This window comes from Temnothorax longispinosus, chromosome 5 (assembly GCF_030848805.1).
Source record: "Temnothorax longispinosus isolate EJ_2023e chromosome 5, Tlon_JGU_v1, whole genome shotgun sequence".
In the NCBI taxonomy this organism is placed as follows: Eukaryota; Metazoa; Arthropoda; class Insecta; order Hymenoptera; family Formicidae; genus Temnothorax; species Temnothorax longispinosus.
The window spans coordinates 614,725-638,144 of record NC_092362.1 but is presented as its reverse complement, the minus strand read 5'-3'; the positions used below and the strand labels follow the sequence as shown (position 1 = coordinate 638,144).

The 23,420-nt window shown below is 42.2% G+C and overlaps 1 long non-coding RNA gene across 2 annotated transcripts in view; it reads left to right on the top strand.

The window, feature by feature from the left end:
* LOC139813650 (uncharacterized) overlaps positions 1 to 23,420 on the top strand; it is a 102,581-nt gene that overhangs the window by 78,114 nt on the left and 1,047 nt on the right. Inside the window, exon 3 of one of the 2 annotated variants that reach the window (XR_011732203.1) lies at positions 22,338 to 22,931. This is a non-coding gene — a long non-coding RNA (uncharacterized lncRNA). Of the gene's footprint in view, positions 1 to 15,588; positions 22,932 to 23,420 lie in introns of those variants that run through there. The other variant, XR_011732202.1, reaches the window with a different exon arrangement.

The following is a 23,420-nucleotide window of genomic DNA, read 5'->3' as shown; positions in this document are numbered from 1 at the left end:
ATGCGCGCGTGTTGGTGCGTGTTTGTGCGGCATATGCGTCCGCCGCGGCTTGCCCGTTCGTCCTCTCCTCTCCTCTCCTCTTCTCTCCTCTCCTCTTCTCTCCTCTCCTCTCCGCTTGCCTGACTGACTGCCTGCCTGCTTGCTTGCCTGCCTGCTTGCCTGCCTGGCCTGCCTGCTCGTCTGCACGCGTGCACGCATACGTTCGTACGAGCGTGCGTGCGTGCATTCGGGCAATCGCGAGCGCGGGGTAGCCGCCGCTCGCATCGCTAACTGCTTGCGAGCGAAGAATTAGCGGACGAGCAAAGGAGCGAGAGGCCACGAACGAGCCGCGCGGCTCGTTACATTCGCCCGATGGCGAATATATAGAATACGTTATATTCTCTTTTCTTTATTCTCTTAACTTCGCTTATCGAGCATCTCCGAAATTCTCGACGCACGACACCCTTGCCGCTCTCTCACGAGGTAAAAAATATCGGTTTTCTCGTCGTTACGTCGTTATGCTCGATCGACCGCGTTATAATAAAGATGATTGCAAGAGAGAGAGAGAGAGAGGGGGGGGAAGATCAATAGATTTTGTAATTCTTTGCTGATCTTGTTAACGGGGTTCGCGCAGGCCCTTGGCGAATAGTTGCAAATAAATTTAGGACATGACACGGTCGCGTAGCCCGGCAATTTCGAGGAAATTATGCACGTTCACGATTTTCGTTGAAACTTCACGCGCACGTGCAGCTGTAGCTGATCCTGAACGGTCAGCTCGAGCTTTGACGAGAGATACCTTTGATGATTTATTTCGCCGGAACGCGACCTTTTCCTCTCGCATCGCCGTTTCGCCGGTTCGTTACACGTGGCTACAAAGAGTTTCGGAGATTCGTCGATATGGGAAGCAACGGAATCGATTACGCGTTCAATTAATTCCGAAAAGTTCTTGGAATTATTACGCGATGTCGTGTTCTAATCTATTTGCGTCATCCGGTAGAAGACTAAAAGTCTAATTAGGAGTGCGCTAATTGAAATTGCAAGTGGCTTAGTCGGCGGGTAGACCCAGCGTATTAATTGACATTAATTGAGTCTGAGACTAGCATTAATAGCCGGCAGCTATCTCTATCTCGACATATTTTCGTCACGACGTGACCTTTATTTACTTTCTACAGAAATGCGCGTTCTGATTACTATCATTAGTCAATAGCTCGGAACATGCTGCGAAAACAAAATGCGTTCGATAAGAGCTCTTACCTTATGAGAAAAAAAAATTGTTATATCTTCCTCGACGACCAGCATCCGTTCGTTTGTTATATCATTACTATTTCTATCACGTTAATTATCTAATAATTTTTTTTATTGTTAATTGCTCGAGAGTGAAAATAAGAAAAAAATGTGTGTTTTTCTTTTGATTTGTTCGATATGCTAACTTCTCCAGTCGCATTTTTTGAAAAAAAGATCGATAGCCGATGGTACGATAAAAACTAATCAGCCTAGGATTGTATTCAAACTTCTCTCCGAAAGGAGTTCGGGACAACCGGGAAAGATTTCTCTTTCTCTCTCTCCACCTTCCTGACATGTGTTCCCAGAAATCTTTTTCTCTCTCCACCTTCCTGAGATGTGTTCCCGGTTGTCCCGAACTTGCGCTACCGTTGCGCGATAGCAAGTAGCATCCGGCAAGTAACGCAAAATTTGACGAACGGTAAGCCGCTTAGCCCTGAGTGGCCAAACAGGCCGCGTAGATAATTCTTGGTCAACGGTGCATTAAGCGTACAATATTTATACGGAATTAAGGTTGGCTCTAATTACTCTCTCGCTCGCTAATGCCGGAAAGACGCGTAAAATCGATCGCTGATCGTATCTCCTGCTGCAAGAAATTGAACTGATCGAGTGACCATCAGTCTTGCGTAAAAGAACGCTAAATTGGATACGTACAGCGTATTTGCGAATGTTATTGATTGTGAAACGTAAGATTATTTTTTTTATGTCAAAGATTTTAATTTTTAATCTCTTTATTTAAAATAACATCGGGTTTTTTCGCTTTATCTTTTAAATTCGCGTGTTAAAATTGAAGATAACGCGCCGTTGTCAGCTAGATTTATGCGCGGGATCGAGGAACGTCGGCATTTCTGTGGCGACGTGGGCAACGCGTGGCGCGACCGCGAAAGGCCTCGAAACGACGCGAGAAACTCGCGTCCTTTCGGCGTGTGGGGACTCGCGGGTCGGTCCCGATATGTTAATGGGTAAGGTTAAGCCGTGACGCGCCGATCTTTCCGCTTGCGAAACGACGGTACATTAAAACCGCGCTTCGTCCACTTGGACGTGGCGCGAAGCGACGTGCCTGGCTAACTCTCCGCGTTATGCGCGTGACGTAATCGCGATTAGAAGTAGCGACGCGAAGATTGCGCTGTGGTTCTCCGTCCGCGATTTCCATTCGTCGCAAATTGGCGTGCCGCGATTCGGAAGAAACGTTTTTTTTTTTTTCTTGCTTTTGGAGAAAGTGGCAGAACACGATTCTTTGCTTCTTGCAGCCTGACGCCTCGAAGAGAGACGTGGAACAGTAAAATTTCTAATCTCCTGTATTATCTATTGGCGTTTCATTTCTTAAATTAAAAGATACAAATAAAAAAAAATTTTTTCGCTGCTCCATTTATATCTATTTTTATTTTCTTACTATTTTAATATTAGGTTACATCTTATTTCTACTTTTCTTCAAATCGTTCAACACGTTTTTTTATGTTTTTCATAACATTGTCAAGTTGATCACCAGTTACATTAAAATAAAAAGTTTAATGAGGTTTTGTTTTAACGTATTAAAAAAAAAAAGATTTCTATCTGGTCCCCACGAGTCCCACGACCAATCTTTATGACATTTCATATATATATACGCATTGTGTAGTAACATAGGGGTGCCAACATGCGGAAACTCATTGCGTATCCCTAGTAAAAATCGAGTAAATTAGGCATTTTAATTATGCATTTTTTAATTAAAAAAGTGTATAAAGTTTCATAAAGATTGGCCTTGGGAACTATACGGAACTCTAGCCGAAAGAAAAGTTTTAGAAACTATTTAGAATGTCATGGTACACTTGAGCACTTAATATATAATAAAATAATTTTATTATATAAAATGTATAATACCTGACAAAGTAGTCTTTTCGATTATTTTACCTCAATACTTTTATACGCAGAATAATGAGAAAAATCGATTTACTAAAAAAAGTATATAATTTTATTTAAAAAAAGTGCAATTGTATCTTATAAATGCATCGGTGCATTGTTCGAAAAAATATAATTTTCGAATGACAGATCTCTCTCGGACTAAACAGTGACATATTTTCCTCTATCATTAATTTTTATCTTAACTTTGAAAACAGATGAATTGGATGCTTATAGTCCTTTTCACTATAAACATCCTGGACATGAATAAGCATCGGTCGAGTTAAGCTCAGATTTCAGCCTAAAGGTATCCATTAAAGGTAGCCTATCCATTTAAGCCTATCCATTCCTACGGATCTACATTTCTTTATTGGCTAAGCCAGCAAGACATTTAGGAGAAGCATAATTGAGACGCCGTTAAAATAGACACGTCGGTTAGTTCGCGGTCGTATTTTATCTAGACTGTGCAAATCGTCTCGTACAATGTGTTTCGGCGTTGGATTAATGCCATTTTTAGAATAAACAACTCCGTTCGATCGATTTCGTGGAGCCGCGGCGATTTCGTGAGTTCGTTAAATACGAAAACGTATTTCCAAATTGGACTTTGACGTCAAAATTCGATAAAAGTGGTCCCCTATACTGCATAATTACCGAAATGAACAAGTTTCTATTTCAAAAACGGAATCAGCGGTTTCAAAAAAACTTTTAAATATAAATTTTTATGCAGATCGAACAATTTTTCGCATTTTTAGTCCGCCCTAATTGCGCCGTTAAAATTATCTTTTCTTGAATATGTGAATTTTTTGTTACGATTAGTTCAGGGGACTTATTCAGTATATTTTCACGAGGTAAAAATGCGAAAAGTGTCAAAATTCACCAGAGTATCTACGATTTTATTGGTCGAAATCTATAGTAAATTTGTTTACTTTTTACCTCGTGAAAAGATACATAATAAACCCCCTGGCCAGTTTTTCTTTTGCGGATTTTTCGGTTATTGACAGTCAAGGACCGTGACAATAGGACCCCAGTTTTGGTATATAAGTTTGGTTAGATTAACGAGAAGTTTGTGACCAATATTTTCTTTGTCGGTGATAAATGATCTGTCGGGCAACTTTTAAATGATAACGGTCACGGAACATGTGGTCCGTCTTAATGCATAAATTTTTACAATAAAAGAAACTGCAAATCAGTTTAGTAACAATACTATAGTACTATAGTCAGACAGAGAAAGAAACATAATCGAATCGTATCGAATTGTCATGAATTACATGCTTTGGGATACATTCCCTAAAGCATTGTACAACACTGCCGTTAATTTAGTAGTCTGCACAGGTACAACAATTAAAACACGAGGCGCAGAAAATAATAAAATTATAATCGCGCGTATATATGTATGTGAGTACACATGTGCTGTGAATGCACTTGTGCAAATCTCTCTTGTAAACTTAAGATAAAATAAATTAGTAGACTGTTGAACTTACTTAATAATTGATCAGAAATCGTTATGAAATAAAATCATAAGATTTTCGGTTGAAAGAGTCAAGAAAAGTATCCCAATTATACGGATGGCATTATTCGAGAATAGACGTAGACGAAGGACAAAAGAAAGAATCAATACGAAAATAAACAGGAAAAGTAAACGCGCGGTCCCTTAGAGTTTCCCTACTTGACGTTTGCGACGGATAAAATTGTATAGCTAAATTAGTCACGGGTCGCAGTTCTAATTGCATGTAAGAGAATCGAAGAGTCACTACTCTAAGAATTTCGCATAGCCGACCATAAGCTGCGCAGCTCACACAATAAGCGCAGCATATTTTCACCTTCCTAAGCAGATATACCTATTTTTTCACCGTCTTGTACCTCGAGGCGCAGATAGATTTTTGCAAATATAAGGGAGGAGAGGTACAAAAATTCTTGGAATAGAGATTTTTCTTCGCTCCTCTTTCTTTTTCATTCCATGTTTTTTTTTACCTCTTTCCTTTCTCTTTTTCCTCATCTCCACTTACTTTTATGGTCCTCGCTTTCCCTTATTTCCGAAAATCTTTGCATCCTTTACATTCCCTTTCTAATCCTAGAATAAAAGAATACTTAACGCGGCGAGTATTCTTTATGGTGACGTGTCACGCAAGGGATCGATGGTCAATCCGACAATTCGACTCGGCCGCGACCGTGTCTGGATTAGGACTTCTTTCCTGTTGGCGGAGGAGCAGATACCTGTGCCTGGTAGATAACTTTTGAGAACTCAAGACTGAATTTTCTTCTAATAAACTTATGTCAGGCTGTTTCCGATTTTTTTATCTTTATTATATCTTTAATTATTCAGAGTAGTAAATTCGAATACAAAAATAAATTTACCAAATAATAATAACATTAAGCGAAACCTTATAGATATAAATCGTAAAATTATCACGTGCGCTATTCGTTATTTCATTCTTTTTGCCCAACACAACACCAAAATGTGACCATTAATTAGCCTGCAGCTTTTAATTAGATTCAATTAGATGTAGAGAAAGATAGAGAGTTAGAGAGAGAGAGAGAGAGAGAGAGAGAGAGAGAGAGAGAAAGTACACTATGACTGCCAATGATGCGTTTAGACCAAGATAGATGGATTTGGGTCACGTGTATGGTCCGTTGCGAACGGGACGTCTTCAGCACGACAATGCTTAGCAGTTATAACAGATTCGCGAATACGGTATTGTTTATCTCATTAGAAATACGTTGACTGCGCGAAGAAGCGTCATTATCAGCGCGGGGGATAACAAACGTGTGCAGAGTAACCTATATATATATGTATCGCCCCAACATTGTTTCTCCTTCTAACGTTTCGCCCTACGTGTTCAGTCCTGCGCACTTTAGCCGTCTAATCTGTCGGTTTTCTAAGTTAAGAGAATGTGGCGTAAATCTCGAAGGTGGCGCAAGGACGACTAATTCCCGGACGCCAATAATTATTATTGGCGGAAAAAAAATATTTTTATTTATTATCATCGCACAACATTTAATGTAATAATTTTGCATCACGAATACAGAATATTAATTGTCGAGTATTAAAATTGACGTACCAAGTCATAATTTCGAGTATCGCGATTCTCCGTATTAATTTGTCTTTCTCGATGTGTACATACGACGAGAATCTGTTTTCTACGAATTCTAACGACTACACAGAGTAGCGCCAATTAGAGTTGAATATCTACGCCGTACATTATCGTCCGACTTCGACGTGAAACTCTGCGTGGTCTTCTCAAAATGCGACGTTGGAGGGATAGTATCCACGTTCAGGAAAATCCTCTCGTGCACGCCCACAGTTCCGCACGACCGCAATAAATTCTACTGTCGCCTCGTGCTGATTTCGAACCGTGCGTTCTGTTTCTGCCTGGAGAGCGAAAATCGAAAAAGCGAATCATGCTCTTCCTCTATCTCTTTCTTTCCTGTCGAAACGTGAAAATCGAGAAAGAAGTTCCTCTTCCTCTCTCTCTCTGTCTTTCTCTCTTTCCTTTGGTACCTGAAAATGAAAAGGGACTTATGCTTCCATCCTTTTCTTCCTTACTCTTTCCTGTTCACTCTACGAGTGCGAATTTGTGGAAATCGTTCTCACAGCCGAGAGAAGAAACAGGACAGAAAGAGAGAGCGTGTGTGTGTGTGTGTGTGTGTGTGTGTGTGTGTGTGCTGAGAGAGTAGAAAGAGAAAGAGTTAGTGAGTGAGCAAAAAAAGGAAAGGACGGAAACAGGAAAAGGCGGCGCAAAGCGACGAGGGCGCGAGAGAACCTGAAAAATACGCGAGGGAAGGCGACGCTGCGTCCGCTGACGAGAGAGACCTGATGCCAGATTTTTCCAGCAAGGCCACGGTAGAATGGATGTGGGTATAATGGAGGCGAGCACTGTGCCTTCGGTGCGTGATAAAAACTGCCGATAGCGAGGACGAGAGGAGAGGAAGGTGGATGGTCGGGCGGAGGAAAAAAAAAGAAGGAAGAAAGAGAGAAAGAGAGAGAGAAGATTGGACGGACGAAACGACGAGTTCCCTGTTGGGACTTGGAACACGAGACGAGGGGTTTTGATACGCGTTATTGAGTACGCGCGAATTAAAGTTTCTTCGGCGTTCTCCGTCTTCTTCGTCACGCAACGCGTGAACGTCGAAATCGCGCGTCTCTTTGCCTCGCGTTTCGTGAAATTATCGACCGTAGCTGCCTCTCTTTCTCTCACCCCCTCTCTGTCTTTCTCTTTCATGGTTTCTTTCTCTCTGTTTCTTGGAGCTGTGTGTGTGCCGTATAGCGTCGAGAAAATATCACAAAATATTAATCTCCGCAGCACATCGCAAAGACCAGAGGCAATGCGTACATGCTGAGTTACACGTGTATCTTGTGTGTTTGTCTGGAGATATTCTAATTTATAACGTCAAAGTATTATGATATTTTAGAATTAATAATTAGAACATCAAAAAGACAGGTGTACGTATATGTAATCGTCAGAAACAATATTTCTAGTAATTCAAGACCAAAAGTTACAGAGATAATAATAATAATGAGTATTTTATTTTAGAATTTATAAGTAGTATTTATATAGATATATATATCTTTTCTATGGTTGCTATATATACATATATATTCAGATGTACTAAAATTTTCTTCGAAACAAGTTATTTTGTCTTTCGGCAAGCGACTATCGCTCTATCAACGGGCATCCTGTATGCGCGAATATTTTGTATCGTGCATGGAAAATCGCAACCTCCATTCACGCTGCGCCGCGTCGCGCCGCGGCGTCAATTTGGTCCGTTGGCTTTAATTTCGTTAATCAGGACGCGTCTCGATCGAACGAGCTTCGTGAGGCGAAATGAAAGGAGAAAGGCATTCTCTCCCTAATCGCCGTGCCTGCATCCGCGCGAAAAGTCACGAAACCCAACGAAAAAGCACGAAGACTTCACGTCGAAGAGAAACAGTGATGTGCGTGTATATATGGCCAGTATTCATAGCCCGATCTTATATAATATATGTATAACCCCTTAGAGCTGTTAGGCGGAAAAAATGCTTGAAGGCCAAAAATTCTTTTGACAAAAGAGTTAATAAAATTATAAAAAAGGTGTACGTATTTTCTGGAAGTTTTTTAAGTCACTGAATCTAAATCTGACGTCAAAATTTCAAGATTTAAACTGACGGAAAAATTTATAAAATTTCTTATAAATTAATTTTTATGCAAAACGAGCGATATTTTAAATTTTTTGGTTGTTATATTAAATTCGTCATTTATAATTAACAAAGGACTTCGCACTAAATCAATGGAAAATGGCATTTATTTCTTTTTTTTCCACTTTCGCTGTGCTTGGAGCGCGCGAAATCTGAACCCCGTCATTCGTAAAATATAATCGTTTATCGTTTCGCTTAAAACGTTAAAAAAAAACTATAGCCTCGACATTTTCGTGTTAAAATTTTCGTCTTGAAATATTTAAAAAATGCCATTAAGAGAAAGTAGGATGATTTTAAATCACTTTGGTGGCCTTGCTATTAGGAAACAGGAAGATTCTTGTATGTGCATATCTGTTTCTCTTCAAAATTCCAGAGGCTTTGTTCTTTTTCGTGGAAATTCACTTTTCACAACACCTCCACGGAAAGTTCGATTTTTCATGCCTGTAGAGGAGGGGCGAAAGCGGCCAATTTTACGCCAGGGCGGCATAGTAACCACTTTCCTCTCTAGGGAGGAAAGTGACCATTTTCGTCCCTGTTTAGCGGGACTGGAAAATCATTCATTCGGGTTATACTCAGGTAGCTGCAAGAAATCAGGTATAGAGCGCCATGACAAATCTGTGAATTTAGCCATTGTCGCCAAAATAATGGCGCCAGTATAGTTTACCGCGTTACACTAGCAATTTTTTCGTTACACCGATTTTTGCGAAATTGAGTATTCTCGATGTTGATGCCTTCAAAATTCAAATAAAAACCGACTTTTAAAAAAATTGACTATAAGTAACTCAAAAGTTTTTTGCATTTTGTAAGTACATTGACGGCAGAGATAATTAATGTTCATTGTTACATTGCAACGATTAAAGTCGCACAATGCATTTTCGTCGTGCATCGAAAGAAGTACTTTATCATTTTCCTTAAATCCTGTTGTGTGTTACGAGCTGTGAGAAAACGCGGTTAAGAAAGCTAACAGGTGCCGCAGAGTGCGCAGCCACTTGCAAATATGCCCCATTCGCGTACTCGTTGCTACGATCATCTTTTTCCATTTGCGAGATTCGCACCAGCACTACTTTAATCGTAGGTGTTAAAAATAATACGAATAAATATAAAGATACAATTATAATTTATAAATAATTGTATAAATTGAACGAAATATCGCATAAAATTCAGCAAAATTATAATTATTCTATAAATTATTTAAAATTTTACTCATACCACAATGTAGAATATTTTTATTTGTATAATATATATTCCTAAAAATTTTCCTAAAAATAATATATTCTTAGAAAATTTCTAAGTCCAGGGAGTCGATGATGTATCTTGAAAAGACGTGAAAATTACAAAAGTGAGGAAATTTACTAGAGTATCTTATGATTTTATTGACCGAAATCTAGTAAATCTGTTCACTTTTGTAATTTTCACCTTTTTTCAAGATACATAATCGACTCCCTGGTATACTTTACGACATATTACTCTATATATCTATCACCGCGTGTGCGAGGTTAGCACTCCACATTTAAATTCTATAGTTCTTCTGTAAGAGTTCCCACTTCATTTTAAAAAGATTAAGAGAGTTCCCCATAGTTTATAGAAAGAGTTGCGTTGACTACCGGTCGGAAATAAAAATTGGGAAATAGAGTGTTAACTTCTTATTGAAACTTGAGGTCGAAGTTGACAAGGTCAATATAGGAAGTTAACAATGGAATGTGATTTGAAAAATGACCTGTGAACGAGTCAACGTTATTCATTCACCAAAATAATGTGATATTGATCTTCATGGTTGATTTTCATAATTGATTTTTCATGGTTTTTTTACTTTGTATACCTGTTGTGTGAGATGGTCGTTATATTGACATCGAATAGGGTTAATAGTAGGCAATTTTCCTCATAATTGCGTACGTTACGTCTTTACACAAACATAAGGTAATTATGCAGTATAGGGGACCAACCTCCGATGACCTTGACCTTGACATATGTTGTCAAGGTCACCCTTCTGAGTGACCTTCAGAAGGTTTTAGCCCTCGGTCATTGTTCGTTAAAAAGTTATTAACAAAAAAAGTTTCGAAAATATAGCAGCTATTTTGAGTATTGGAAGGCATAAATAACTAATATATACGTGTGTGTGCCCTGCTTTATAGAAATTGTGATTTTCCATAAGCTTGCGATCGAGATCACTATCGTTACCGTAATGCCAAAGTGTTTTATGACACGTTCTTCGTTTACGAGCGCGAGAATTCCCCGAACTACACGAGTAGCTTTTTTTGCGCGACTGAAGTAAAAACGTTAAGAAAAAGGGCAAGATTTCAACAAAAAAAAAGATAGGAATTTTTTCTGTCAGCTTTGCTTTATTACGCGTCTAGAAATTACACTTTGTCGCGGAACGGTTTAGCGAGCACAAAAACTGTTCGATGATTTATTGATAATTCACAGACTTGACCGTTAAAGGATACTAGATTTATAGATGTCTATTTCAGTCTGTATTTCTATGCTCATTCATGTTGCTAGAAACGTCTTCAGAAATTAATGCTTTTGCAACAACTTAATATTAATTAGTGGCAATTTTTCTAATACTATTATATTGTTCAGTCTTTTCCCTACCCGTTTCATATATAATTTTTTTTTTAATTTGGTTGATTAGACCAAGATTTATACGCAATCAAAGTTGTGAGATTCCTATACAGAGAGCCATGGACAGTGTAGCTTCAAATAGCTGAGATTTGCAGTGTAACCTTTTAGGGTTTCTCTGAACTAAACTATATATTAAAATAAAATTAATAAATGGTATTTCTAGTTTCGAATTTTCTTACAGATTACAATGGAATAAGAATAACAAGATTAATGCGGAAGAGCATTTTACTTCCTGATATTTTCAAAACCGATAAAGTCTCTTTAGCTTGGTTTTAAAGATTGTCAAATCTAATTCTTAATTTATTTACACGAGTACTCTTAAAAAAAAGCGAGTACTCTTTAAAAAAAACGTAAAGCTTTGAAGAAAATTTTAATGTTTTTGAACTCACGCTGCAATTTAATTCCTCAATTGAGATCGAGCTGCAAAGGTAATTTAAATTATTCTAGCGTATCGCCAAGGCCAGGTTTGAGTTTCGAACAGTCGCGTCGCGATCGATTACGCAGATGTCAATTAAATCGCTCCGCTCAATTAGGTAACGGTGTTATTATCAAATTAATCGGTACGTGGCTTTTGTTTGCCGCCCTCAATCGGAGATCTCGCGTTACTTAATGGCTCCCGTTTCATCCCTTATGATAAAGCCATTACGGATGCTCGGAGCGTTGTACTGTGTATCCGTGTTTGAGCGCGCGCTGTGTGTGTGCGCGCATATTTCCATGTATGCGCTCGGTTGTATAGTCGTATATCAGAAAGCCAGCCGGAGTTATAGAAGCGGGTCGATCCTATCTTTCTGCTCGGGGTGGCAACGCACTGCAACAAGTGCACGACGATAGCTAGCTACATTGAGATTCGGTCTGTTCGGGCTCAATTCCATTCATCGTCGAAACAGTTCCCGACCAGATGCTTTAACGATCGGCACTCGGCCCAAAACACAAATTATCGAGTTAACTGTATGCCCCCGCCTTTCCACCAGAGGCTCGTGCCCTCCGCCTCCTTCTATCCCCTTCTCCTCCTCCTCCACGTGCACAACGTGCGAACAGTCGCAAAGTAATTTTAATTAGATCGCACGAGCCCCAGTAATAACGACGACTATTATCCGACCGTGAGTTTCGCTTTCGTTTCACCGGCCGCCGTTACAGTCCGTTTTTATTGCGAGCTCTGTTATAGATAGCGGAAAGTACGTCGGCACTCTCCCTCCGTCTCTCTGCGCATGTATTTATGTCCGCGTGTACTACACAGGCTGTCCTTGACCCACAATACTCCGCGCGCTCATCTTTTTACTGTTATTACGTAAGCAATTAGAGACGAATGCACAGGGTGGTTGGAGAAATAACGATCAAATTATTATAAGTTTACTTATAAATAGTGTTTTGCACAGTTTTTTTTTCTTCTCGGATGTATACAGATGCTCGAATCGTCGACAATGATTTCGGCAGCTACGGGCTATTTAATACAAAACTGTTTATCATTGCGAAAGTTATCTCGGGACCGACCGCATTTCTACAAACGCCGTATCCACGTGGTATTCTATCGCTGGCGGCTGGAAGTATGGGTTAGAGAGACACTCTCGGTATACGTATACACACATAAAGTAAACGCAACAAGTTTCCTTTTTATGCGGTGACCTACAGGTTATTCAAAAGGAAACTTAAACCGAGAGGGACAGTATTATTACTGCGGGAGGTCACGGGGATGGGAGAGAAACTACTTATCGGTCTTCTCTGTTCCTCTTTCGCAAACGGGGAAAGGGAATTCCACGGCGGGAGAGAGGGATCAATTTTAATGCTGCGGAGAATTAAAAGAGCCGCGTCTTTATCGATCCGATGCCGAAAGCAACCCTTTCGCCAATCGACCGACGCTCCCGTAAAATACTCGTTGATTTGTTATATATATATATATATATCTCTCTCTCTCTCTCTCTTTTTTGTCTTGCCAAGTAACGATCGTTTCACATGGTAACAAAAATGTTCCCCCGTGACAAAGTATGATATTTAACGAAGTAACGTGGTGTCAAAGGGAGCTGTACGAGCTTGGGAAAAAAAGGTATCGCGAATTATTGACAGTATCAAAGGCCGTCAAAAAATTACGCCGCGCTCTTTTCCTTCTTTTCGCGTTTTGATTTTATTCTTTACATATATATATACACACGTATATATATACACATATATTTCCACACGCGGAGATTTAGGACCCTAAGTTTCAGCCATTAACAATAGTCTACCGAATCTTGAAGGTCGATCTTTTGTCAACAGTCGACTGTGCTGGATATGAGACGAATAGCTTCTATTTTTGGCAAGATGACAAAGACACTTAGGGTAAAATCATCAAACTCCTAAGAGCAGAATGCGATGTTACGAGGGCGGAAGAGAATCAGGTGGCTTACGTTTTCCGGAACCGGCAAACGTGCTGCAGGTGCATTTTGCTATATATATATATATATATATATATATATATATATATATATGCAAAGTTCTCTAACTCTTTCAATGTATCGTCATTATAAATATTGCTATTTTCTCCTTTTTGCATTTTTAATATCGACTATCATCGGATTCGTCATCCTGATCAAATGTATCTCTATATGATTTCAAAATCAACATTTTATTTTGAGACAAATTATAAATTAAACATATATATTATTTTCTAGAGTAAAATTATTATATTTTTAAGAAAAACCTATTGTCAGGTTTGCTCTCGTAGCTGAAGAAACTTTTTTAAATCACTTAAATAACAAAGAGCTTAAGCCATGACAGGATGTTCGATAACAATATCTCTGTGTGAATTTTTATATTCCAACTCAGTGAACTGCGCACTAAATATTTTTCGGTCTTGCAACATAGCCCTGAGTTTTGCCAGAATACTAAATCCACATACTTAAATCAATAATCGATTTAAATGATTTTGATTGACGCTAATTAACATCCCTATAATTAAATTGCTATAAAGAAATTTAAAGAAATTATTTCGAAAAATATCACCTCAGCTAGAGTTTGAACCTAAAACCTGCCCCAATCCGGCGGGGATCGTACCAATATTGGTACCTAGACAAAAGAATCGAAACAAATAAGTCTTAGAATTTTGAACACGGTGTAAATGGAAAGTTCTATTTCATTTAAGCTATTCTTTGCGAATCGTATTCTTTTCGATTCTTTTGTCCACAAGGACACACACAGGCTGCGTTCCGATATTCACTGTCAGTACTGCCTGAAAATTTGTAGTATACGTGACGTAAACTATAGATTTTTAACACTGGCATTGAATATCGGGACGCAGTTCACATAAAATCTGCTTAACCTTGCACTCTCGCTATAATTCTTAGCTTCTTTGTTTCATCTTTACCTTTTCTCAGGTAAAATTAGTAAAATTTGACATCTACCGCTTGACGCAGTAGGATTAACGTCGCGCTCGAACAAAACAGGATTAAATATGAAAATGTATTCGATTTTTAGATATCAGATTTTTGTTATTTTGCAAAATGACGAGATTAGATTTATATAAAAAAAAAATATGGTTTTACTTAGGGAATTAGGAAATAATGATTTTGAAATTTCGAAAGCTCCTTTAATTGGGATGAAACTGTTGATCGCCTATTTTCCTCTCTATAAAACTTATTATGTCAGAATTTATTGGGGATAAAGTTATAGAACCCTCTCTTAACCCTCAGCCTCTGTCCTTGTTTTCGATCAACGTAACTCCTGTCCATAGGTCGTTCGCGTCCTGAGCTTATTAAATAACTTTAAAAATGCTTAAAAAATCTGAAAAAATTCATGGAACATGTTTGAACCTTATAGAATACGAAACAACAAGTAGCTCTTCACTTGAAGGTTGGAAGGCTGCAAAGCGGAATGTTGCTGGTTTCATCGTGGATTTATACAGTCTCTCGTTTGTCTAATTTATTCCACGTGGCGTGTTATTGAGGCGCCGCCTATACATCGGTTAAATCGTACTTCCGGAGCACGAAAGGACACATTCCACACGAAAATAAAGGTTGAGTAAAGGTTTCTATCGCGAGTTTCATTATTGACGATACAATAATATTCGATGTTTCTTTCTTGATCTAAGAGATCTTACAATGATTATCCTGTAAGATGTTATGTATGTCAAGATAGGTATGTACATAGCATTTACACGCAACGCAAATCATAGCGTAAATGTATCGTTTTATTTTATCTTTATTTTACGGTAAACAAATGTCGATTCTCCACCGTCTATTATTCTTTGGCATAAACTGAGAAATCATATTGTAGTTTATATTGACTCGTACGTATTTATCTATAAATCGATTTGGATCTTAATATTATATTCACCCCTTTCATAAAAAATAACTTTCCATTATGAGATATTTGAAAGCAACAAGTAATGTGTTTAATTTCAGTTAACGTAAAATATATTACCAATAATAGCTTGCAGAGTGCAGATTACTTTTCATCTTCAGGTTTCAAACCTGTTGTTACATGGAGACTCAGACATATAAAAGACTTTTCGACAAGAAAAAAATTACAAAAGATTCGTAGAAATATCTGAGAAACTTGCGGAGTGCAAGCTATAATAGTATTATTAATATGATAACTAACTTACTTCACACAAAAAAGTTTCTCAGGTATTTCTATGAATTGTTTGTAATTTTATTCCTGTCGAAAAGTCTTTTATATTTTTGTGCTCCATGTAACAGCAGGTCCGAAACCTGAAGATGAGAAGTAATCTGTTAACGGCGCTCAAATAAAAGGCTTTTGTGGAATATAAAGAAATAGGCAAAATCACCATAAAATCGTTTATTCGAGATCGACCATAATTTTAAGTAAGTTGACCAATGTCTGTCGTACGTCGTACCTCGTGCCCAGCTCGTATCGGGCTGTATCGCGCCAAGATGAGCCATGCCACGCGGAACTATGTATTTACACCAGGGTGGATTGTCTTCCCTCTCGCTCTTTCGCTCTCTCGCAAAAGCCGTCGGCTCTCCCTCGCTTCTCTCCCTATACCTTCGCTCTCAGCCCTGATATCTAGTACATAGGATGGCAGAGTCCCTCTCTGTCCCTCCGTCTCGGCTTCGTTCGCCGTTCTTCCTCTTTCCTCTCTTCCTCCTTTCCACCTCGTAGGGTGTGTAGGGTGGCGAAGAACACGCGGTGGGAGCGCGACGCGAAGAGAGAATCCGCGGCGTAGAGAGAGCGACGGAGAAAAAGGAAGATCAGTACCGAAAATGGAAGAGAGACGGGAGACAGGAAAGCCGATGGATAAGGGGTAACGGGGAGGTGCGAGGGGTTAGGAGACAGCTGCAGGCCATGCGAGGGTCCGTCGACCAGGCCTGGCCGTTTACCGCGGAATACACCGCGCGCACCGAAGAGAACGATAGCGAGAGAACGCGGGAGAGAGAGAACGTGATAGCAGGGACAGAAAGAGATAGAGGCGCGAGGAAACGCGAGAGGGAAGAAGGGAGAGAGACAGAAACAAGAGAGAGAGAGAGAGAGAGATTGGGATAGAAACAGGGACGAAGAAAACACGGGGAAGCGAAGGAAGTGAGAGGAAGAAGATGAAACGATGGCGAGAGAGAAAGCGAGACGACCTACTTCGGCGTGGTCCGCGACTCGCTCGTCGCCCCAGCCGCGCTCGTCTCCCCGCAACCCCTCTTCGGCATTCCCTCAACCGACCCTCGACGCGTATACCGTTGCGTCCCTCCCCCCCTATCCCGTCCGTCTCCCGCCGACCCTTTCCCCCTCGCTGTCCCCCTTTGCCATCCGCCTCTTCACGACCCTCCAGGCTGTGACTACCTCCTCCCCCTCCTCTCTGTCCGCCCGTTCCTCATCCCTCTTACCTACCCTACGGTGCCTCCGCCGCCACCCGACGACGGACCCGAACCCTTGGCGCCCCTTTGCTCTTAGCCGCGGATGCGAAAGCCGCGCAGCGGTGTATATGGAGGGATGCGAAGGAGGTTGTACCGAACCAAGGAAGCTTCTCTCCAACGAGCTACAGGCAAGTTGCCGTAACTTGCGCTCTGGTAAATTTCCACGGAGACCCCTGCTGTTCCGTCGATATACCTGGTCCTCACAGCCTTATTCCTCTTCCTCTTTCTTTGCACTTTCCGCACAGGAAAAGCAACAGAAACCGCAACGTATATACACTTAAAAATGTCAACCTGTGCGAGGTTAAAATTTTACATTGCCTGTTTCTTCTATTCAAAAGCAATTGTTCCTTTTTGCCTGTTTACCTACTTTTGTTGTGCCGATAGATTGGGATTTCTTTGAGTGTGGCGCTCGTTTCCCGTCGCGATTCAGGTCAGTTCAACGTGTCCAAGGAGCCCGGAGGACGAAGTACGACGATATGTCACCGAAAGGGAACAAGGGGAAGAGGGACTATATCGATTTCCTTTTTCATCGGTTAGAAATTTCGAAATCGTGCGCCCGGAGGGCTCTCGCTCGATTAAGGGCGGCCCACGAAAGGCCGAGAGAGGGATGTACCGGCTGATGGCCGGGTAATAGAGAAGGGTACAGGAGGGATATCGCGTCAGAGGGCCTACTAGCTCGATTAGGACGCGAATAACGGCGAGGGCGAGGCACCGTCGGACGGCCGGATAGGCCGATAGACCACCAAGGGCGAAGGAGGAACATGTCCACCCCCGCGGCGTAGGGCTGATCGATCGCGCGCCAACATCGACTAGATTGTGATTTTTGCAAAAAATAATGAAGCCTTTCGCGCGAGGCGGGCAACGTTGCAACGCGACTTTAATCCTTTGATCGTCCGGGCCTAACGATTAACGGACGGCTTCATACGATAGAACGTAATTGCCCTCCGATATGTCGACCGATATTGTGCGGTCTTCCGGATTTGGTAGATATTTCCCTCTCTGAAGTTACATCATAATTGGGATGTATTATTTGTACAGTGTCGAGATTAAGTCTTATCTTTGAGTTGGAATAGGTTTCGACGATCTTTCTCTAAACACGTGATGCATCTCAACTGTAGCCACCTAATGATTGAATAGAATATTCTCTCGAAAAAGAATATAATTTCAAATAGCGCAATTTATTCAAAGTATACAAAATACATAGCTCGTTTTTAGTTTTTTTTAAATAAAATCCTAAAATAGAGTTCTCTCGTGCATATTCCGATAGTTGAAACGAGTTCGATAAGCGAAATGTTATTCAAGTTTAATAAGTTAGCGAGAAGAGAGACAGTATTTTTCAATTAAAAAAAAATCGATTTTCTCGAAAACAGTATCTTAAATAAAAAAAAATTCCATTTTTCTCTTGTTTTCACTTTTATGTGGGAAAATACTTATTTTACGCGTGAGCTTATTAGGCTCGTTAACTGGCGCTATCATTTACGGGACAGCCTGTATATTAAATCATACGTTCACCTACCCGTGCATTAAATCGTATCCATTAATCGAACCTCAGATTAGCTAGTGACGCAATAACGGCTTATACGTGTTTCGATGAATGCAATGCGTGAACAAACGTACGGAATGGATGGCGGCGCAAGGTGAGAGTCACTGGGATATACATTCATGAGTCACTCCATTCACGAAATGTGAATTCTCGCTTTGCAAACTTTAGGGGTCAACGGGTCGAGGATGGTTAGCCACTTCTGGTGCGCAGGTTAGCAAACGCTTGCTTCCCCAGTCCGTTATATCGAGTTGTATTCGATATATCGTCCGTGAGTCTTTCCGAGTTACAGTAGCAGCCGGTGCTCTTCTGGCGGGTATTAATTCCGATGTTATTCGAAGAAGTTGCGGGACGAGAGACGAGGTCGAAGTTTCGCGGGATTTCCTATCAGCGCGCCGACAACTCGAGGGGAAGAGAAAGAGAGAAAGAGAGAGAGAAAGAGAAATAATTCGCAGAAGGAAGAGAGAGAATCGAGGTTTATCACGAGAGATCTTTCACGGTTGCAAGGACGGCGCAGGGCAAAACGGTGGGGGTAATCGCCGTTCAGGAGCCGGGGGGGTCGGTGAACGGGGGAGGCAGAGAAGTAAGAGTGCCAGGAGGTATCATTCACTTTGCGGGAGTCGCGCTCCTCCGCCGCTCGTAATAATTTTCTTTTTTATGAATGAACTTAACTCTCCTCTTCTGTCTAACTCTATCTCCTTTCTTGTTCTCTTCTATCTTATCGCTCCTATCTAAGCTTTCTCTCTCCTTCCCTCGCACTCGTCGTACCGTTTTCGCGCAGGTTTGAATTTAACCGAGCTGAATGTGACACTGACATTCGTCTTCGTCGAAGCTTCCGAAAACGACAAATAGCCGGCGATGACAGATACACGTTTTTTATTTTTATTTTTTACGTATTATCCAGTACGTGCGTTTCATTGATCCTCGATAAATAGATCGATATGCAGCGAATAACTTTATACTTTACAAGCTTGTAGATGGAAATCGGGAACACGAGAAAGGATAGGTAAGGAGAAACAAGAATAGGCAACTTTATTCTTAAATAAGATCGAATTGAGATAAAACGTGCTCTTACGATGCTTGTGGGAGCTTTTATTATTTAAAAACCGAAATACACGTATACTTCCCTTTTACTTCGAATAATAGATTTTTCAGGAATTTCAAGGGTTTTTTAAAGATGGATCGACGTAGATGACATGTCATTAACAAATTGCCCATTTAATCATTAGCGCGAACATCTTTCCCAATTAATTGCTACGTTATTATCGCGATCATTAAAGGGCGAACGTCAGTACTTTTGGCAAACAATCCGAACGAAGTCAACGAGGCATCGGCGACGATAAGACGCCAGGGCGAAAGAGCAGGAGAGCCGTTTATCGATATTATCGTGCGGCCAGCGGCAGCGCACCGTCGCCTCGAAGGAACGATAGCGAGCGACCGTTAACTCAGGCCGCGACGCGACGCGACGCGACGGCACACATGTCGCGCAAATAGCCCGGCGTGGCCGTGTATACACGCACACACGCGCCCGCGCACGTACACACACATGCAACGTTCACGCAACGCTCACGCGCCGCGAGTCTCGCACGTACATACGTGAGCCCGGGGCGCGTTTTCGCGCTCACGCTCGCGTGTGTACATCCTTCCGCGAAAGGCAGGCGGACGACGACGACGACGACGACGACGAGCGAGACCCGACACCGCTCCGCTCCTCGGCTCCGTTCGCTCCGAAGGAAGCAGGTGAAAATTAATTGTACGGGTTTTATACCCGGCTCGCGTTCCACGGTAGAGTCGTGGAAGGCGCGGGGCCCAGTCTGCTCGCGTCTACCCGCGTTTATCCGCGACGGCGGCGTGTGCAAAGTGTCGCGTGTACGTGCGCACGTGTGTGCGTGCGCGCCTTCGTCGTCCTATAACACCGGGACGCCATCGATCGATTTTCCTCTCGGCGTCGTCGTCGCCTTGTTGCCCATCGCCCCCATCATCCCCCCTTTCGCCCATCGACTCCTCCCTCCCCCCTTCCCCCTCCTGCCGCCATCGCGAGCGCTTCCTCGCGCCGGTCGCGACGCGCGGTGTTGGAACGCGCGGTATTGGCACGCGCGAGACTCGGATTCGTTAATCGTAGATCGAAGCCGCGTCGTGCCGCGCCGCGCCGCGTCGACGGCGACGACCAGCGCGCCTTATCCGCGAAATCATATTTTTGTTGCTGCCGCGCTCTTAGCAACGCCATAGCCGCCACGCATATATTTCACGCCCGGGACTGGGGTCAGCTGCTCTCCGCGATATACGCGGACCACGGTCGAGATACGAGCGGCGACGTCGCGGCTCTGCCGCTGAAAAGAGAAAATTCCTTTCCATGCGAATTAATTTCAACGCGACACCGCTTAAGTCACTGACTGTTGTAGCCAAGTGCCGAAATGTCACTCATGTGGACGTTAGACCATGTATATCACAGGTTTATCAAAAAGCATTAGTTTTGTCTCTCTTTCCCCGACAACACTGTTGTTTATCGAACGTCTTATTACGGCGCTATTTCACGGGAGAAATCATCGATTCCGTGTTCGGACATCCGCAATTTAATTTGAAAGTTACCCGTCCGTGTTCCAACAGTATCCAACTGATGCTTTCAACGTGATTTGACTAATTATAATCTCGCCTGGCGTTACAATTCTGTTATCTTTGGTGAACTCCAAATCGATCGATTACTCGCGATAGCCTCTTAGCTTGTTCGTACCTTTTATTCGTATCAGATAAACACACGAAAATTTTCGCCGTTGCTTTCTACCGCTAGCATACAGACTCCAAACTTTTATGTTACATGTTACGCGCGAACGCACGCACGCACGCACACACACAAAATAGTGTTTTTTTTAGAGCTCTCTTTTTTAAGACGTTATTTATAGGTTTAATAAATATTGTCATTAGAATAATAATAATAATAGACCCCAAGGACGTCTGAAAAAGGCGCACGCGGTCGTCCTCGTGCTCGTCATTGCCGCGATACGCTTTCATCCGAGATTCTAGCAAAGTTGAAGCTCTGAAATCCTAAACGTGCGCGGGGACAGCGATAATTATCGAGAGTAGGACGCCTCTCTCTCTCTCTCTTTCTCTCTCTCTCTCTCTCTCTCTCTCTCCCCCTCTCTCTCTCTTTCTCTTTCTCTTTCTCCGCGCTACCATCGCGCGGTGAAAAACGAGCTGGCATACGTGACGAAATGCGGTCGGTCCTCGCGCGTGTATCGCCGACGAGGCCGCGGGATATCGGGGCGCGTACAGGTACACACTTGTCGCGTATTCGCGTTCGTGCGCGCGCGACGGTTACTCGCGGTAAATTTACCCGCGAATTATCGCGAGAGCGAGTTCTCCTTACCGCGCCTCGCCCGGTCTCGCCTCGCCTCGCCTCGCCTCGCCTTGCCGCGCCTGGCCGCGCTGCGCCGCGCCGCGCCCGGTGTAACTCCGCGTCGAATGCTCGTACGGATTTTAGGCCGCGCGCTCGTAAATCCGGCTCTCCCTCGGGGATTGCTGGCGGAGGTGGCGGGAAGGATTTAAGGGTTTTGCTGCATCCGACATCCTCTGACCCTCTCTCTCTCTCTCTCTCTCTTTCTCTCTCTGTTGAGCTTTCATATCTTCGCACAAAAGACCGGCAAACCTCGGCAAATGTTATAAATATTACGGAAATTTCTTATGTAATTTTCTATGTACCTAAAGCATGAGAGTGGTCCGTTTCGTGCCGACGGACACGCGTTTCTCGTTCTTTCCGCGTATAATGCGTGACTCACGAAACTGTCTCGACAATTTCAAAATATTATTTAAAACGGTTGATTGATGTATCTAAAAACTCTTAAATATAATGTAAATATAATTGTGGACAGATTCGAACTTGAATCATTTTGTGCGTTAAATAATTGATAAATGCTGCTAGTAATAAAAAGAGATATAATGTAGAGTAGAATCGGGAGAGAAAAATTTCTCCGATTTACGAGTTTATTTTTTTTAATCATTTCAATCTTTTTGGGTCCGGACGATTTCCTAGGTTCCTGACGATTTCTGAGTCTATAAGGTAAAGAATCCACGGACACTCTCGTCGCAGAGTCGAACAGCGAGATCCTTCTCCTCGTCATTGTCGATGGGTCAAGTGACAGAGAGAAAAGAGGCCGAAAACGGTCCGACGAAGGGCACAGGAAGGGAGACAATTCGCGAACGCGAAGGCAGGGGAGGGACGGTTTCCTCGCGCCGTTGGTGAGAAGAGTGGGAATGCGCGCAAAATGTATCCTGACGTAGCGCGCAGCAGGAGATGGAGGGGAGCCTCGCTGACCAGTCGACCGCCTCGGCAGCAGACGCGGAGCCGCGGAGTTCGCTGCGTTTAGTTGCGGTTCGTATTCGGCTGCGACATGAGGAGCCGAGTGTACGCGGTAGTACAAGATACCGGTAGTATTGTGACAGGGTAGTGATAGTTCGCATAGCGGACATATCGGAGTCAGTCTCAGTTTGAGTCTTGCCAAAGGGCAGCCAAAGTCGACGCAGTGCCGGAGTGCATTGGTAATCTCGTGGGATACACAATTTAAGCATACGATTGGGGCGAGGAGTCAACACGAGTTAATCCCTTCGACGGTGGACACTTGGAGTGGTGAGTGGCAATTTTATTATTTTGGAGTCGGAGTGTGGATCGCGCGTTAAGGGTGTTACGAGTTTTTAGTCCGCGCTTTCCCTCACGGTCAAGTCAATTGCGTCCACGGTAATTAAGTCAATTGCGCCCGCGATAGTCAAGTCAATCGTGCCCGTGCTAGTTAAGTCAATCGCGCCCGTGATTTTAGATAATCAAATTATTTAGATATCGTAACTCTAATTAACATTTTAGTTAATGCCCCTTAAGTGAAAATTATTTTTGCGTAACTGAATATGGACAGAACTAATTGAGAGAATTAAGAGAATAGTATAACTTAAAAATCTTTGAAATAGATAGAATAGCTAATTACGATTTTTAGTTACGCGTAATCGTAGGCGCCAAAGTGAATTATTTCCGTTTTTATTTTTCCCAGAGCAAATCAATCGCGCCGGTAATAGTCAAATCAATCGCGCTCATGATAGTCAAGTCAGTCGCATCCCCGCGATAGTC